The sequence below is a fragment of the Ailuropoda melanoleuca genome, chromosome X (assembly GCF_002007445.2).
Source record: "Ailuropoda melanoleuca isolate Jingjing chromosome X, ASM200744v2, whole genome shotgun sequence".
In the NCBI taxonomy this organism is placed as follows: Eukaryota; Metazoa; Chordata; class Mammalia; order Carnivora; family Ursidae; genus Ailuropoda; species Ailuropoda melanoleuca.
The window spans coordinates 30,389,667-30,407,963 of NC_048238.1; the positions used below are offsets into that span (position 1 = coordinate 30,389,667).

General features: G+C 39.7%; 1 pseudogene; it reads left to right on the forward strand.

Annotated features, from left to right (window-relative positions):
• Positions 1 to 16,509: 16,509 nt before the first annotated feature.
• Positions 16,510 to 16,958, forward strand: LOC100483945 (annotated as a pseudogene).
• Positions 16,959 to 18,297: the final 1,339 nt, after the last annotated feature.

An 18,297-nucleotide genomic window follows, 5' to 3' on the forward strand; every position in this document is an offset into this window, starting at 1 on the left:
TAGTATGTCTGCAACTGAACTAAATTGTCACCTGCTGCTCCCAAATACAGATACCCAAAGAGAAGTATTCACATTTTGACACAATCACTGCATAATTTTCCTGCCTCTGTGTATGCTGTTTCTGACTCACACGTGTCCATTTTTATCAATCTCTTATCCTTCAATGTCTAGTTTGTGTTTTATCTCCTCCAGGAAGCCTATTCCATTTCTATCCCCACTATCAATGGCAATTTATACCTCTGTCAATGTTGGTTATCATATTCTCATTGAAACTAATGTATTTTATTACCCTCAAACTATAAATATCTATAGCATAAGGACTGTAAGAACTATGCCTTCAGATCTGCTTCCCAACTGCAAGTTAATGCTTTAGAAACATTTTAGCAAGTAGTTTTCATATTGTATAGGCATATTTAAGTAAAGTAGGCTCTTTGTAATTTCAAAAATAAGTTAGGACTATAATATAATCAGTTTCATTTGTGTGTGTGTGTATGTGTGTTTATATGCATGTGTGTCATAAACTGATTCTGAATGTCAGTTCCAAAAGTGAAGTTACATATGCTGTTTTGAACAATAGAAATATTACTATATATATTACTGAGTGTATAGCAAATGCAATGTCAGGGAAGATAATGATTTTCATCAAAGCTTCAGAATAAGAGTATTCAACAGAGGCTTCATTACACAGACAAGCTTTGAAAAATGAGTAGGCTTCAGATAGGCAGAGGGGAAATTGGAGAAAGAGAGGAGAGGCATGAGCAAAAATGCAGGAATGAAAATAAGTGACTCTGGGGTGCCTGGGTGGCTCAGTCAGTTGAGTGGCCGACTCTTGATTTCAGCTTAGGTCATGATCTCAGGGTTGTGAGATGGAGCCCGTGATGGGCTCTGTCCTCAGCAGGTCATCTGCTTGAGATTCTCTCTCTCCCTTTGCTCCTCCTCTCTTTCTCTCTTTCTCTCAAAAATAAATAAATCTTTTAAAAAGCAAAAGGAAACAAATGACTGTGCTGATTTTGTAAAGGAATAGGAAGAACTTTGTCAGTTGACAACAGAGACTATGTGTGAAGGAGGAAGAGGAGTGGTAAATAATGCTGGATAATTAGAGTGAGGTCAAGTTTTAGAAGGCTCTGAAAAACAGTAGAGAGTTTTGGACTTGCTGTGAACAATGGGAGTGAACACAAGGACATTAGAGATTGTATGAATAAGGTTTTTGTGGAAAGTATCATTGGGAAACAGGAAACAGTTTCTTATAATGGCCACTGTAATGATAAGAAAACAACATTCCTCTGCATATCATAGTTGGAAAGTGTAACTACATTTTTTTTCTAGAATAGTAACTAACATCAAAAGGATATACCCTAACCAGTTAAGAAAGCATATATTAACACCTACGGGAGGAAGACATTACAGAAAAACCCTAAAGTCAGATTTCAATATGGATCCAATATACCACTGATTTAAAAAGAAAATAAAAGAAAATCTTCCTGAAAACGTTTGCAAGACATTTGCTGGAGTAAAATGTGTTTCTCTATTTTGGAAGAGACAAATGAAGTCCTCTGTAAAACACTGAATCAGATGTGGGTAGTGAGCAGATGGAATATGAAGAGAGGACAAAAGGGGGATAGGGTGCTCTAGCGATCACAGATGAGTAAACTCTTGCGCAGCAATGATATCGCTACCACTGACAATAAGCAGAATGCAACAGAGGACTGAAATGCCAGCCCTATATTAACAGTACTTGTCAGACAGTTATGAAATAAGCTTAAGATATAAAACTAAACAAGATAAAAAGATATTTTAGTGCCTGTAGAATCAATGAGTGGGTTTGTTTATTTTTGCTTGGTAATTTGGGTTTGTTTTTTTTACTTGGTTTTTACATACATATTTTTAAAAATATATACATCTAAAGAATAAAATCAATGAATATTAAGATCATTATAGGGAACAGGGGATTCAAAGTTACTATTATAAGACAATTTTTAAAGAACAAAGAACATAATAATAGGGGTACACTGTGTGCTTGTATTTAGGTCAACAATTTTATTTTCTAATTTATTATATAAAAGAGGGTAATGGCATAAAATGCCAGTAGTTAAAATTTTCTGAGGATATGTTCAAAAGTGACATCAATACTAAAGTCACTTCTGATACATTCTAATAGACAGAAGAGGAATCACAGTCCGAAAAACTGCAAGGGAATTTTGAGATCCTGATCTTTAAAGGGTAAACATTGACATGAAATTCTACGGATTATCTACTTTTCAGCTGCTATGCACCAGGTTGCTGTGCATGTAAAGCATATTGCACAATCAATTTCACTGAAAATCCGATTTATCAATAGCCTTGCTTGCTTGATTATCTTGACTGAAAATGAGTAGAAGCCATGATAATATGAAGAAAGATAATTTTTGACATTTGAAATAAATGTCAAAAGGCATGAATAGCTACAATCTCTCAGTTCACGTACTTTTTTTTTCCTTTCTGGATTCTGAAGTGCAAGCTAAGATAATCAGTTCTGTGATTACATTTTTTTGGTTCCTAGATATCAGACATCAGCATTTAAAAAGGCAGATCTAAAAGTGTTGAATCATTGATCTTTGACATGGCATTTTCTTTTTCCCAAGATAAAGACTATCTCTAATAGGGCTACTAAATTTTATTATTGTAAGGAATATCTCTGATATGCATTTCAGAAATCAGTATCAGCATATAAGAACAAAGGATAGGATACAGTTCCTAACCTAACATCTTATAAAGTATGTTTTGATAAATTACATTGGGGGAATGGATACATTCAGAAGCAGTTACTGACATAAAATTAGTAGAAGCTTATATCTGAATAGGATAGTCGTGAGGAACATTGTGATGTGCACCCAGATACCTTTTCAATGTTGGACTTAATGCCCCAGTTGCTGAAAGTGCTGTGCAGAACATGCCTTTGGCTGTCAGTTCCTTACAGAATTGCCTTAACTGCAGAGAGCCTTGTTCTCTAAGGTTGGATCCCTTTCCGGACATATCTACATCAAACATCAGGTCAATAGGGGTGTGTAAATTCCTGGCCGTGTCAGCCCTACTCTAGACAACTCTAAAGGTATATTCTAGCAGCATACGTACTCATGGCTTGGGCAAAGCTGTCTTTGGGGGGTGCCTGGGGAGCTCAGTCGGTTGAGCATCCAACTCTTGGTTTCATCTCAGGTTATGATCTTGGGGTTGTGGGATTGAGCCCCCCCTCCAGCTCTGTGCTCTGCCGGAGTCTGCTTGTTCCTCTCCCTCTGCTCCTCCCCCCGCTCATGCTCTCTCTTGAGTGCACGCTCTCTCTCTAAAGTGAATAAATGCAATCTTAAAAAAAAGAAAAGCTGTCTTTGGGACTGCTTTGCAGCCTAACTTCCATCTGTCCAGTCCTGCTTCATTCCCTTCCACGTGTGTTGGTCTAAAGGTATTCCTCATTAAACTCCTACCTGGTAAACTTCATCTCAGGGTCTGCTTTCCACAGGACTCAAATCACAGTAGTTGTCATTAAAAAAATCAATCTTATCTTCCACAGGAGTTACCTTATTACCTTCATAACTCAAGTACAAACTGAAATACATTTTTCTTTCTTCCGTATGTGAGAATAAAATAATTTGGTTAAAAGTTTAAGCCAGGGTTAGAGTATGATTCATTGAAAACATCGAGATGAAAGAATAATCTAATGCTCTGGATGACTCGTAATTTTAGCAGATATTTGAAAATGCTAAGAAATCACTTGTTGGAATGTATTTATTTTATTATGTGTTGAGATATACTACCCTGGTATAGTTATAAAAGTAATTGGCTTTGTGGGGCGCCTGGGTGGCACAACGGTTAAGCGTCTGCCTTCGGCTCAGGGCGTGATCCCGGCGTTATGGGATCGAGCCCCACATCAGGCTCCTCCGCTATGAGCCTGCTTCTTCCTCTCCCACTCCCCCTACTTGTGTTCCCTCTCTCGCTGGCTGTCTCTATCTCTGTCGAATAAATAAATAAAATCTTTAAAAAAAAAAAAAGTAATTGGCTTTGTGGAGAAGACATCGGCCTTAGAATTTATTAGCTTGTATATTAGTTTTCTATTGCTGTGTAACAACTCACCACAAATTTACCAGTTAAAACAACATATATATATATTAGTTCACAGTTTTATGTAGGTCGGGTGTACAGATATATCTTAACTGGGTCCTCCACTCAGGGTTTCACAAGACTGAAATCAAAGTGTTGTCTGTAATGCAGTCTCATCTGGAAACACGACTAAGGAGGAATCCGTTTCCTAACCTAACTCAAGCTGTTGGCAATATTTGGTTCCATGTGGTTGGAGGACAGAATCCCCATTTTCTTGCTGTCACCTGGGGTTCACTCTCTGCTGCTAGAGATTGCCTTCAGCTCTTTGCCATATGGCCATCTCAATAGTCAGCTCACAACATGGCATTTGCTTCTTTAAGACCAGCAGAAGAATCTCATTTAAGTCTCTCTTGCTCTGAATTCCTCTCTTCAGGAAAGATCTGAATCTTCTTTGAAAGGACTTTCTTGATTAAGTCAAGCTCAGCCAGGATAATCTCACTTTTGATTAACTCAAAGACAGTGTATTGAGAACCTTGATTACATATGCAAAATCTCTTCACCTTTGTGATACCAGGTAATCAAGGAGAGAAATCTCATCATATTTACAAATCCTACACACACTCAAAAGGAAGGGATTATACAGAGCATGTACACATATGGGGAGGAGGGCAACTGCAGAGTCCGTATTATAATTCTGCCTACCACATATGGGTTTTGTGTTTATAAATACCACATTTTCATATAAATTAAATAGCTTCACATTTCTACTTACTTCAATTCATGCTTTAAAGGTTTGCAAGATACTTGGCATACATTTTATCTGGTGTGTGTGTGTGTGTGTGTGTGTGTGTGTGTGTATCCAATAATAGAGAAAAAAAAGTTGGGGGGTGGTTAATGTCCTTTCAGTATCATTGAGTCACAGGTCCACCTAAAGGTTATTTAGGAGAGTAGACTGTGTTTGAGTTACTGTTTACTATTGATTAATGTTCCCAGACATGATGATGTTACATGTTAAATTGTGGATTTTCATTTGGTATAGGTGCAAATAATTGGTAGGAAGGATAACAGAAGTTACGGGTTATAACCTTGTAAGTCAATAACCAATTGTGTATATAATCCAGCAATTTTATACATTTCTTTTTATATTACTTCTGCATAGCTCCTCAATTTCACTTTTAAATTAATCTCACCATTGTATTGGCTCCCTCAATAATAAATTATTTAAATAAATATTTGACCTCACATATTTGTATGAAGTTCATCCCAATTACATGAGTTATTCAAATGGTTATATAATCCAACTATTTACCTGACACTTGGATATTTTTACACTTTTGCTGCCAAAGCCAACCTAAGTTTGAATATTAGTAGTGGGGAAATCTCTATTTCCTGAGGCTTCCTTTCAATTTTAAGTTGACAGAAGGTCCTTCCTGTAATGAGGGATGATCACATACCACGTTTTTCAAGCTATAGCTACCTATATGTAATATAAGATCACATGAATTCTGGCAGAATGTACTCAATGACTATTCTTAAATCAATGACTAAATTAATGAAATGAGAGAAAGAATGGTTAATTGAGGTGAAGATTGTTAAAGAACAATATAATACAGTAGTCTTGTAAAAATTTCATAAAAAGATAATTTAAAAGGCTAAAACTCAATTAGAAGTCTAGTTCAGTTGACTTACTTGGCAGTAAGCCACTTTCTGAAACTAGGTGTTCTATGAAAATGTCAACACAGGGCTCCCTGGGTGGCTCAGTCAGCATCTACCTTTGGCTCAGGTCATGATCTCAGGGTCTGGGATCTAGACCTGCGTAGTGCTCCCTGTTCAGCAGGGAGTCAGCTTCTCCCTCTCCCCCTGTCCCTTGCCCCCCACTCGTGTGTTTGCTCTTTCTCTCTCTGTCAAATAAATAAATAAAATCTTAAAAAAGAAAAAGAAAATGTCAACATAAACACATTCACAGTTATTTTATTGTTCCACAGATCCTTGAGTTGTTTTTTTCCCATTGTTTTTCTATTCTTCAGGTTATATAATTTCTATTATTGTCTTTAAATTCACCCTTTCCTCTGTCATCTTTATCTCTAATCTATTATTGAGCACATTCCATGATTTTTTTTTAATTTCACATTTTTCAGTTCTAAAATAGCCATGAAACTCTTTTTTTTAGAATTTGAATTTTTCTACTGATAATGTCTATCTTTATTTTCACCTCAAGTATGTTCACCGTTACCTCATGGAACACTGAACATGGTTATAATAATCTGTTTCGAATCTTTGATAATCCCCGTGTCTGTGTCATCTCACAGCTGGCATCTGTCGATAGTCTTTCCCCTTAAATTTAATCAGATTTTCCTCGTCCTTTGCATGCCAAGTGTAGGAGCACTGACAGCACTGACTCCATCTTTGGTTCTGCATCTTGTTCATGCCCCTGCAATTTGTTTTAGGGTCTAGTTGTTTTAGGCCCCATGGAGGTTGATGTATGCTCTGCCCAGAATGTGGTAAGGCTTGTTCTGATTTTCCCTAAGGTGGCACACAGAAGGCTCTACATTACATAACTAGTAGAGATAACTGGCACACAATGTCACTTTAGATAACTACACTGTGACCTCCCCACCATGCCCCTCACTCTAAAAGCTAGGGATTAAGGGCTGCACTTGGCAAAGAATAGGGGCGGAGATTACCTGTTTTGATTAGATGGCCTGCCCAATTCCCCTTGTCAGTAAGTTACCCTGGTAAAACTCTGTGTAAACTGTATGGAGTGGCTTGCTGAGTAGCTTGCTTCGTTTTTGGTCACAACGGGCCTTCTTGGTCTGAAGAATACTTTACTGACCCCGCTCTACCTTTTAACAATTGGTGAGCCAGCCAGGAAACTAAAAATGAAACAAGCATGGGTAAAGGAGCCCTCCTAGGGTAAGGCTCATTGTCCCTGGAAGGGAAGGAAGGCAGGTTGTTGCAGGGGAAATCCCAAGCTGGCCAGCTCCTGAGTTGGCTGGGTTTTTTGAGTGTTTCAGACCAGTGTGCAAGTATGGGGAAAACCTGAAAACAGCCAAGATATTGTTAGATATTCCATGTGAAACTGGGGGAAAGGGAGATGGAGAAGGGAAAGTGAACAAACTATTGCGGTGGCTTGGCCATTGATCTGTGTGCTGCAAGACCCTGGAAAGGGAGTTGTGAACAGGGAGAGCACTGGAACAGACTCCAGAAGCGTTGGATTGTGAGGGGATTGTGGGAGCGTAATGGTTCTCTAACGTGAGCATTGTGTCCAGGAGAATCCAACAGCAGGAGGAAAACCTACAGATTGTGGGATGTGGGATGGCAAAGACACACGTGTGCAGACTGCCATGTACTAGGGAGAGAGCTGTTCTATTTCTCGGGAGACGGGACCCTGGGGCAGGGGATCCCTGGGATGGTGACTCCTCTGATGGAGAAGACATTGTCCTGGAGGAGGAGAATGACTTACTTATAGGCATGCTCTTTAGTTCGGACGAAGACCCAGACCACGTGTGAGCCTGTGGATGATAGAGAAGAGGTTCCCACTGGTCAGACAGAAAACGATTATGAGGGAGTATTCTGCCACCAAAGTGGTGGAACTAACCAGTCCCTTTGAGCAAAGGGGCCTAGAAGGAGTGGCAGCTTGGGTATTGTGACTGTAGGATGGTGGGGGGAGATGGTATTATGTTAAATGAGTTTGAGATGTCAAAGATGGCCTCAGTTACTGCTTGACGTGCCTTGCGGCAGAGGTTCTATGCCACAGGCAAGGGTGAGAATCACTGGTACTTGGCTGTTTTGATTGGATAAATGTTAGCATTAGGCTAATCTGGTCTGGCAGGGGGATGTTCCCTCCCTTCCACTGCACTGGACCTCTGTGGAAGAACTATAGGAAATTACACGTGAACTGGGAATGAAGGCCATTTGCACTCAGCATTTGGGAGGCCCAGAGTAAGAATTCTCTTTTCTGGTATGAAAGACCATATCTTACAGTGAGCCCCAGGGGCATGGTATAGGGCTTCAGTGTTTGTCCTTGCTCCTATGGTTAACTGGCCCACTGCTACAGTAGCAGCTATGGTGGCTGGCTCAAGTGAAACCGAATCTGTCATAATGGAAATAGATGGGTGGAAGAGCAAAGGATCCTGCTGACAGTAAAATGGCAGAAAGGGGGCCTATCAAGGTCTCTCATAAACAGTTGTGGCAAGATCGAATACTAACCAGGACCTGAGAGAAAATACAGACAAACAACCCAATTTGGTCTTACTGGGAAAGTGTTGCCTAAGAGAAAGCAGTTCACTCCCTTGAAGGAAGGCTCAGGCAAGGTATGTCACCGAGTGCCCCTCTACTATTGGCAGAATTTCAGGGGTGGATATACCCCTTACTCCTTAAAGAGTAGGTGTTAGGCCAGTGTTGCACTTCAGTGCATGTAATAGGGTGCAAGCAGAGGCCCCTTGTTGAAGTAACCATTTATTGGTCTCGCACTAACAGACGGTACTAGCTCTACTAGACACTGAACACATGCTTCCTATGGAAACCTCTTGAAATTCTGGGAAGAAATGAAGGATACTGATGGTTATGGGGAATAAATTATCAATGTCAGACAAACTACAGATCGGCAGGCTCCCTCCCTGCATATTTCCCCCATTCCTGAGTATATTTTGGGCCTTCATATTTTACAGGATCTGGATCTAACTACAACAACAGCTGAATTCAGGTTGCATACCCGAGTAGTGGAGCCCATCATTTTGAGTCATGCAGAGTGGGAACCTATACAGCTGTGGTTCCCCAGAGAGTAATAAACCTAAAACAATGTAAACTACCTGTGGGGCATAACAAGATTACCGCCGCCTTTGGAGAATTAGAAAAAGCAGGGGTAACCGTGCCTGCTCAGAGCTCCTTCAGTAGTCCAGTTTGGCCCATAAAGAAATATAATGGGACCTGGCTAGTGACAACCGATTATAGGGAACTCTAAAAAGTTACTCTGCCCATCCATGCCATGGTGCCCAGTATAGTCAGCCTTACTGTTAGAGAAAATTCGTGGTATCTATTAAGACATCATTATATACTGGACCTATCTAACACTTTCTTCAGCATTCTATTAGGTTGTGAATCCCAAGACCAGTTCACCTTCATGAAGACCGTAGGACTTCTGGGCATTGCCCCAAGGGTATTTTCATAGTCCCACCATTGGTCATGGGATGGTAGTTAGAGATTTGGAAAAATGGATATTACCAGAGGAGATGGTGCTTCATCATTATATAGATGATGTTATGTTAACTTGTGATGATTTATCCTCCTTGTCCGAAGCAGTCACATTATTACAGGCATACTTAAAGGCATGAGGATGGGAGGTAAATACTGACAAGGTTCAAAGGCCTGCTTAATGACTATAGTTCCTGGGCATCACCTGGTTGGGTAAAACAAATGTGATGCTGGAGGCAGTCCCACAAGCTACAAGCCTTGCCAGTCCCTAAAATGGTGAAGAAATTACAGACCCTTGTATACTGGGTTCCAGGAGGCCTTTTATTCCCCATCTAAAGCAGACATTAAGACCTTTATATGCCTCAGTTAACAAGGGAAGCCAATGTGATTGGAGTGCTAACCAACCAGAGACTTTCTTAAAGGCTCGGGTGCTGTGGTCACAGGTCTTGTCAGATTTGAAGAGACTTGTCATTTGGCAGAGACTTGTTTTGCAACTGCCATAAAACCTTCCACCTGGTAAGACTTGAGTTCATTGGAAATTAGCTTGGAGAACAGCCCACCCCCCCACCTCCAGGTGGCTTGGTATCCTCATCCCTTGGGGCCAAGGACTCACCTCCAGTATTAAGAATAACCCCTCATTCTACATTAGTCAAGGCCCAACACACACACACAAAAATATCTGCTTCTGAATCTCTGACACTTCGTACTGAGGTAGGGCTGTGAGTATGGTGCCAACTGAGATGTCTGTGTACAATATAGACATACCCTCTAAGGCTATTATGGGGCAAAATATATGGTATTATCCCCCAGGGAAGACACCTAAGCTAGGGTAGTATTGGCTCACTCAGACTCCCTGTAAAACATTCGTCACCCCTAGCCTTGTATTGTTGTTCTTCCCTGCTGTTGTATCAGGAAGCCACTTATGTTGAAGTTCACAATCACTGAGGAACCATAGTTCTAAGTATTTTCTTTGGTCTTATATTATTGCAGCTATGGCACAGGGATGCCAAGTCATTTGCTGATATGTGGCTCTAGGGTCATAGCGGAAGAATGACACGTAAAGGTAGTACAGGCCCTAGAGGTCAGGGACGGAGTATAGGAGTGCTGACAACACTAACTCCATCTTTGACCTTCCATCTTGTTCATGCCCACACAGCAACCTCCCTTGGGGGTACATGTTCCAGGCCCCACGGAGGCTAATGCATACCGTGACCAGAACGTGGGAAGGCTCGTTCTGATCTGCCCTAAAGTGGAGTGCAGAAGGCGCCAATTGGGGTGACCATAGAGATCCTCCAGCGTGCAGAAGGCACCACTTTATAGAACTCCCCTGTGACCTCACCACCATGCACATCACTCTATAAAAGCTGAAGATTGAGGTCTGGACTTAAGAATAGGGGTAGCAAATAGCTACATACCACCTGGGACATCAGTCTGCCCTGATTCCCCCATCAGTAAGTTACCCTAAATGAAACTCTGTGAATGGTATGGAGTGGCTTGCTTCATTTTTCAGTCTAAAAATGCTTTCTCAGTCTGGAGGACATATTACTGACACTCCTACACCTCATAACACCATGTAAATTTGGACCGTGTCTTGTATATTGAGATTCTGTGACTTGATAATAATTTTTGAAGAATATTGCCTTTCTGTGTTGTTAGTTGGAAGTCAACCTGGTTAGTTTTAGAATGCAAGTTTTGTGTCACCTTCTTTGTGCGATGCTCCCCATATCAGTTAAGTTTTTCAAGTTCTTTTATGCTTTTTGGGTCTGCCACATTGGCTACTTAGAGGCTAGTCCAATACTTAGGCAATTGTTGATACAGTAAACTTCTTGAAGCCTTTGCTATACTTCTATGGGTCTGTTCTGCTCATTAATAGCTTAAGAATCAGCCTGGAGTTTATGTAGCTTCATCTGTGGATTTAAGAACTGCTCTTCCACCCCCACCCCCTTTTTAACTTCTCTGATTGGAAAATGAAATTCTCTTAGACTCTAGACTTTTACATTGTTGTGCAATTCCATGTGACTGAAGTCTCCTTTAGGGCAAAGTGGGGAGAAAAATTTTCCATTCAGGTTTTCATTTTCATCTTCAATCTACCTGCTCTACTTTACACTGGAGATTCCTCAAGTGGTTGCATTTTCTGTCCAGTTTTTAGTTGTAATCAGTGGGATATACAGACCAACTTGGCTGGTCTCCAGTGATTTTATTTATTTACTTATTTATTTAGGCCTCCAATTATTTTATTTATTTATTTATTTATTTGGCCTCCAATTATTTTAAATGGGCAAAATACAATATGTTTCACATCTAACTCAAACTCGGTTTTAGAAAATGTAATGAAACCATACTGAGCTGGACACATAATTCTATTGCTATGTCAAATCCTCAATTTTTTTGTAATCATCAACTAATATGGTAAATATGGTAAATATGGTGAACAGTTGACATATAAATAGTATTTTCTTCTCTTCCATTGTAATGTCTCTCTCCCTTTCCTTCCTTATTTACAGTTTTGTTCAGTCAAGCAAAAACATCTAAATGTGACAGGTTCTGTGGAAATTCTGTCATAGCAAATGAATGATAGAGAATGGATCACATTGAGTTTGAGACTGTGATTCTACTCTTAATACCATGACTATTTAAGGGACAGATCCTCTTCATTGCAATTTTTTAAAAATATTTTATTTATTCATTTGAGAGAGAGAGAGCACAGTGGGGTGGGGAAGGGAAGAAGGGGAGGGAGAAGCAGGCTCCCTGCTCAGCAGGGAGCCTGATGCAGGACTCAATCCCAGGACACGAGCCGAAGGTAGCCACTTAACCGACTGAGCCACCCAGGTGCCCCTCTTCATTGCAATTTAGAATGCCTTTTGCATATTGTTCAAGACTTGAGCACCCCCTTTTTACTAAATGTATTGAGTCTTAGGGATAGAAATGTAAAAATTTGCCAAAAAATGTTACATTGAGAGTTCTACAAATGTGATATTAAGCACTAAGAGGTATTCTGGAAGCATGTTAATTGGGAGAGATGATTGGAAACAGGTTAATTGGGAGAGATGATTTGTGAGTATACTTATATAGAAATTCTGACTTTTCTCCATAATTGCACAATAGTTAATATGGTGAGAGTTATAGTACACTTTACTGTGCATAGGTCAGAATTCTAGCACTAAGTTGAGAAACTACAGATGTGGCTATGAAGAATGTCTTTGTTCATGAAAAATATAAACTGACCTGAAGTTTCAGAAAATATTTTAATTAAACTTGAAATTCAGTTTGCATGCCAGGATCTATGTTGAATGAACTCCAGGATAAGCAACTCTACCCATAAACATGAAATGGGGCAAAGGAAGTTCAAAGACTCACTAATGGGAAGAGCAAGAGGAAGAAGTATAGGGATGATGAATCAAAAAAAAAAAAAATGTAGAGAGTTATAGTCTCATTTCAATACATCCATTCTATGTTTTGAACATGAGGAAATCTAAATTCTGATTTGGTAAAAAAATATATATATATTCACTATAGTTCACAGGGGCACTTGGAGACAGAGTTAGCAAAATAGGGGTCAGCGGACTTTGTAAAAGGGCCAGATAATGGTTTAGGCTTTGTGGGCTGCATGGACTCTGCTACAGCTCTATCCCTGAGGTGTAAGAGCAGCTATAAACAATAGGTCAGTAGAGGTGGCTAAATTCCAGTAGAATCTTAGTAGCACTGGTAGCAGTCCAGATTTAGCACACGGGTTGTGGTTTGCTGAAACCTAGCCTACAGCACAAACCGCTTGATTCCCCTTTGAATATCAACTCCACGTCCGGGTGCCGGCAAAGCGGACTTTACTTTTATAGAAGAGTACAAGGGATTAAAATTTAACGTTGGGGGGGCGCCTGGGTGGCACAGCGGTTAAGCGTCTGCCTTCGGCTCAGGGCGTGATCCCAGCGTTGTGGGATCGAGCCCCACATCGGGCTCCTCTGCTGTGAGCCTGCTTCTTCCTCTCCCACTCTCCCTGTTCCCTCTCTCGATGGCTGTCTCTATCTCTGTCAAATAAATAAATAAAATCTTTAAAAAAATAAAAATAAAAATAAAAAAAATAAAATAAAATAAAATTTAACGTTGGGGTGAGTTTTTCTGCTCTCTGCAACTTAAAGTACATTTAAAAATAAGATGGATTAATGGATAGATGAATGTGATAAGCAACTATGGTAAATGTTAATTACGAAATCTAGGTAACAGGTATATGTATATTCCCTGAGTAATTATTTGAATTTTTCTGCACTTGAAAATGTTAATGTAGAAATTTTTAATATGGGGCCAAATTCAAATTTCTTAAAATATGTAAGGTTATCTGTAAAAATTCTTACTAAAATTAATTTAGTGCAATAGTCTTATGACACATTAGAAATATGCAGTTTAAAATGAAATATTTTCAAAGAATTATATATGCATCAGTTATACCTAAATTAGCTACAGAATTTGTACACATTCTCCATACAACTTTTTATCACAGAGCTTAAAGTTGGTTGCTGGAGAAAGCATCAAACGCTTAAGTTAAATGACATAAATTTGGTTACCGATCCATTTTGTAGGGTTTGTTTTATTCAGACAGTCGTATAAACATTCATTTTCTCTAGGGTTTGAAGGCAAGTCACATTGTGATTTTTATTCAAAGTTCTGTTAGGATTATGGGAAAAGGTGACATGACCCAGTACACATACAATGAGAAGTCAAGACAACCCAACCTGTGAGTGGTTGACTGTAGTGTTCATTTTTTTTTTTCTTGAACTATATATAACTTTTTTCTCCACGGGGAAAGCTAAATGAAAATAGAAAATGGCCTCTTGCTGCTCTGTTGTAATAGTATGCCTAATTTGAAAGTTATTACAGCTGTTCAGCTCTAATCCCATTAGAGGCAAATGTACATTACTTACATTTTCAGCAAAACACTCTCTTTAATGATACCAACCATTAGAATCTATACAGATTTTTATAGCATTTGCCTTTAAGTATATGAATCCTAAAGAAGCTATAATCAATGGATTATGTTAAATATAATCAACCTTCAAATATGAAGTTTACTAATGGTTCTTATTTTTATATCGTGCCATCTCAGTCAATGAGGAAGAGAGCCATGGAGTAGCAAAATATATTAACCAACCAATCATGAAGGAAAGCCTCCCATCTCTACTTTTTGATGTGATGTTGACATCATTACTGACTGGTGTACTTTAATGCAAGTATGAGAAAGTAGTTCTAAAGTTATGTATACATGTAAAAATCACCCAAAGTTACAAGCTGTGTAAATAGTAAGAGTAGCAATCATTCTCAAAATTCCTGTGTATCTTAACACTACTAAAATCAGGCCAAAAGCATCTTCATTTTGCCTTGGATGCTCAGATAGTTTCAGGGAGGAAGACCTTCCTCTGCCCTATGTTTCTTCTGGCTGGACTTAGAATCAAATGGACATGAGACAGATTAACAGGAAAAAACCAAATTTAATAGACCTACGTGTGGGGAATTCACACAGAAGTTCCAAAGACAGTGAGGCAACATGAAGCTCACATGCGCTAAGGAGAGGGGTAGAACACAAAGGGGAGAAAGACCATTAACAAGAAGGCCAAAAGAGGGTTTTTTTTTCCTTTTTTTAAAGATTTCATTTATTTGACACAGAGACAGTACAAGAAGGGGGAGCGGAAGGCAGAGGGAGAGGGAGAGGGAGAAACAGACCCACCCCCACCCCCCTGCTGAGCAGGGAGCCCAACGTGGGACTCCATCCCAGGACTCTGGGATCATGACCTGAGCTGAAGGCAGACACTTAACTGGCTGAACTACTCAGGCACCCCAGAAGAGATGTTTTCAGGGGTGCCTGGGTGGCTCAGTCAGTTGGGCCTCTGCCTTCGGCTCAGGCCATTATCTCAGGAATCTGGGATAGAGGCCCACATCAGGATCCCTGCTCAGCAGGGAGGTCTGCTTCTCCCTCTCCCTCTGCCCCTCCTCCCTGCTTGTGTTCTATCCCTCTCTCAAATAAATAAATAAATAAATAAATAAATAAATAAATAAATCTTTAAAAAAGAGAGAGAAATGTTTTCAAAAACAAAGCAGAGAAGGTTCTTAAGTGAAGGGGAGTCTCTGTTAATAGCTCTCTTTTCCTGGTACAGTCTCTCTTTTCCAAAGTAAATTTAGGCAATTGAGGGGGAGGCAGAGAGCTTTTTTTTTTTTTTTTAAAGATTTTTATTTATTTATTTGACAGAGATAGAGACAGCCAGCGATAGAGGGGACACAAGCAGGGGGAGTGGGAGAGGAAGAAGCAGGCTCATAGCAAAAGAGCCTGACGTGGGGCTCGATCCCATAACGCCGGGATCACTCCCTGAGCCGAAGGCAGACGCTTAACCGCTGTGCCACCCAGGCGCCCCTCAGAGAGCTTTTTTACATCTGCTGCGTTTTGATTACTTTTAACTCAAAATAATCTTTCTGCCGAAGTATCCCACCTTGGGGCACCCTGCCCTAGGCCCCTACAGTTGTCAACACTTCACATTTGAGTAAATAGCTCATGGTTTTCAGCCTTCTTTTCTTTTTTTTTTAATGACAAGATAGCAAGTACAAAGAATAAATTGGCTGAAGTCATGTTCAGTCAAAAACAGTTCAAGGAAATAAAAATTAGGAAACTAAGGGAATCAGGCCACTTTTAAACCATTGAGTTAATAAAGACCAGAGTTGCTTTTGATCAAAACCTAGTACAAATCAGTAATGCATGGTAAAAACAGATTTCCACTGCTGGGTATTCTTCTTTAAATGGTTACTTCGCCGCTTCATAATGAATAATAAGGCAAGTGTAGTTCAAGTGCACTTGGAAAAGCGTGCTCAATCACACTATCAGACCAAAGCTTTTAAATAACCAACAAGCAAAAAATCTGATTGCACATATGCTACCATAAGCCCAGAACTATGCAGTTGGAAGGCATGCAAAAGAAGTTTAAAGACTGCCTGATTTTTGCCTCCTAGTTAAGAGAAATTGGAAGTGACAGCTTAAACACGACACTGTTTGTTGATACAACTGTAGTAGAATTTGTATTTAATATAGCCCCCCCGATTAAATGGGCTCTTAAACACATGATACAAGTGATAAAGTTTCTGTTTAAAATTCTTTTAAAATTTTATTTTCTGTTTGAATGAAGTTATATTTCTAGTTGGTTCTCTCTTACAGTAATTGACTGGAATAAGCAGATATCAGGAGGCCAGGAGGCACCTGGGAGGGTGGGCCTACGGAACAAGATGGAACTCTTGCAGGTCCTGAAACGCGGGTTGGAGCAGGTCAGCGGCCACAGCGGCCTCCATGGCTATCTACGGGTTTTCTTCAGGGCAAATGATGTGAGGGTTGGTACCTTAGTGGGGGAAGACAAATATGGAAACAAATACTATGAAGACAACAAGCAGTTTTTTGGCCGATATAACACCGATGGGTTATATATACTACTGAAATGAATGGCAAAAACACATTTTGGGATGTGGATGGAAGCATGGTGCCCCCTGAATGGCATCGTTGGCTTCACTGTATGACCGATGATCCTCCAACAACAAAACCACCTGTTGCTCGTAAATTCATCTGGACAAACCATAAGTTCAATGTGAGTGGCACTCCAGAACAATATGTACCTTATTCTACCACTAGAAAGAAGATTCAAGAGTGAGTCCCACCTTCAACACCTTACAAGTAAAGACACTGGAAAACAGTTTGAACATGTGAAATGTGGGCTCTTCATGCAATTGCATTTTTACTGCTTACTGTTCACTTGATTAAAATTGTTTAAGCAATTTCAAAAGAAAAAAAAAAAGGAGGCCAGGAGAGCACTGAAGCAGCCTTTAAACATTCACATCCATGTTATTTGCATGGTATATATGAAGCAATAGCAGCTCGTAGATCTAGCACACATTCTGGCCCTTGACCAACACTTATCTCTTGTCTTTTTGGTGATAGCCATTCTGACCGGTGTGAGGTGATACTTCATTGTGATATTGATTTGCAGTTCCCTGATGATGAGTGATGTTGAGCATCTTCTTTTGTACCTGCTGGCCATCTATATGCCTTCCTTGGAAAAAAGCCCATTTAAGGTTTCTGTGTGTTTGTTGGTGTTGGTTTACAGTGAAAGAGCTAGCATGCATGAGTACAGGGAAGGTACAGAGGGAGAGGGAGAGAGAATTTTAAGCAGGCTCCAAGCCCAGAGTGGAGCCCTGCGTGGGGGTCCATCTCACAACCCTGAGATCATGACCTGAGCAGAAATCAAGAGTCAGACACATAACCAACCGACTGAGACACCCAGGCAACCCTTCTGCCTGTTTTTTTTAATTGGATTGCTATTTTTTTGCTATGTGTTGCAGATGTTCCTTACCTACTTTGGATATTCACTCCCTTTCAGGTATACAGTTTGCAAATATTTTTTCCCAGTCTGTAGGTTTCCTTTTTATTTTGTTGATTCTTTCTTTTGCTTTGCAGAAGCATTTTAGTTTGACATAGACCCTCTTGTAGATTTTTTACTTTTGTTCCTTATTCTTTGGGTGTCATATCCAAAAAATCATTACCAAGACCAGTATCCAGAAATTTTTCCCTGTGTTTTCTGTTAGGACTCTTATGGTCTCAGGTTTTTATGTTTAAGTTTTTAATTCATTTACAGTTTATTTTTGTGAGTATTATAAGATGGAGATCCCTATCATTCTTTTCCATGTGATTATCCAGTTTTCCCAACACCATTTATTTAAAAGACTATCCTCTACCCATAGAGTATTCTTGGCTCCCTTGTCCTATGTTGGTTAACCAAATATGCTCAGGTATATTTTGGGGCTCGAAATTCTGTTCCATTGGTCTACATGTGTGTTTGCTAGTTCTTTTGTCTGAAATTTCAAATTTGTTCTTGAATGCCTATAATGAATTTTTTATTTAGTTACTGTTTTTTTCAATTGTCCAATTTATTTGCTTTATCTCTTTATTTCCTCCATTGATGAAACATAGTCATCATACCTTTCTTTACTTCTATAATCACGATTTTCTTTAGTTCTTTG